The following is a 1,075-nucleotide window of genomic DNA, read 5'->3' on the forward strand; positions in this document are numbered from 1 at the left end:
GCTAGACCTTTCCAAATGGAACTGCAGATGTCACTTTTGGAAGCAGGTTTAAGGCCCAGGGCTTGATGCTGTGATGATCGATACACCAGGTGTCTAATCAAGACCAGCTAAATCAACCGCTCCCATCAACTCCAGTACTCTACCAGAATGAGGCACGGGGAGTTGACAGGAGGTGGTGGCCGCAGCGAGTAGATCTAAGCTATGTCGACTTGAGTTACGCTGCTAACATAGCTCAAATTGCACAGCTTAGATCAATCAGTCCCCATAGTGTAGACCTGCCCCAACAACAAAGTATTCTCCGTCTCTGCAGATGACCAGATGGCCGAGAGTGCCGGGCCTCAGATAGGAAGGCCCCATTCTCTCTAAGGACATAAAGCGGTTTCCATTGCTACAGCAACATAAAGCAGGTAGAAGTGGCTTTCTGTTATGTAGGGATGGCCAGCAGTCAGCAGCTCACTCACCCCCTGGCCAGGGTAGTGAGAAGAGAAGGATGGGGCCAGAGCACACTGGGTTCTAACTATTTTTGGCAACCTCTGGCCATTGAGGCTGCTCTGATTTACACTGAGGACTGGGTAGGCCTTTGCACAGCCTTAATATAGACTAAAAGTCACATTTGCTTCCTGCTTCCCTTTTGAATCAAAACTTCTGAGAATCAGAGAAAAACCACTAAGCTTCTGGGAACCAAATCTTGGCAAGGTGAGTTCAGCCCTTTCAGAGATGGGCCTGGATAAATGCGAAGTTAATGCAATTCCAGAATATGGACAAGCCCTATCTGAAGGCTTCACAGTGAGGGCTGCTCCATCTGTCACCATGTGAGCCACAGAATGCTTCAGGAACCAACCTCTGCAGTTCAGCAGCTACATGAATGCATTCTCTCCGAGATCTCCCACGTGGCTGCAAGAAAAGCAAGAGGGTGAGGCTCCCCTGCCCTCCTCATGGCAAATGTAGGATATTCTTTCCAAACACTTCCATCCATGTCAAAATGCTAACACAGCAGCCAGTTTTGTTTAGCATAACACAAAAGAATCAAGACAAAGCTAAAAGCAACTAACACAGAACTCCAGGCACTGCAGAG

This window comes from Pelodiscus sinensis, chromosome 20 (assembly GCF_052426305.1).
Source record: "Pelodiscus sinensis isolate ZL-2025 chromosome 20, ASM5242630v1, whole genome shotgun sequence".
Taxonomy (NCBI): domain Eukaryota; kingdom Metazoa; phylum Chordata; order Testudines; family Trionychidae; genus Pelodiscus; species Pelodiscus sinensis.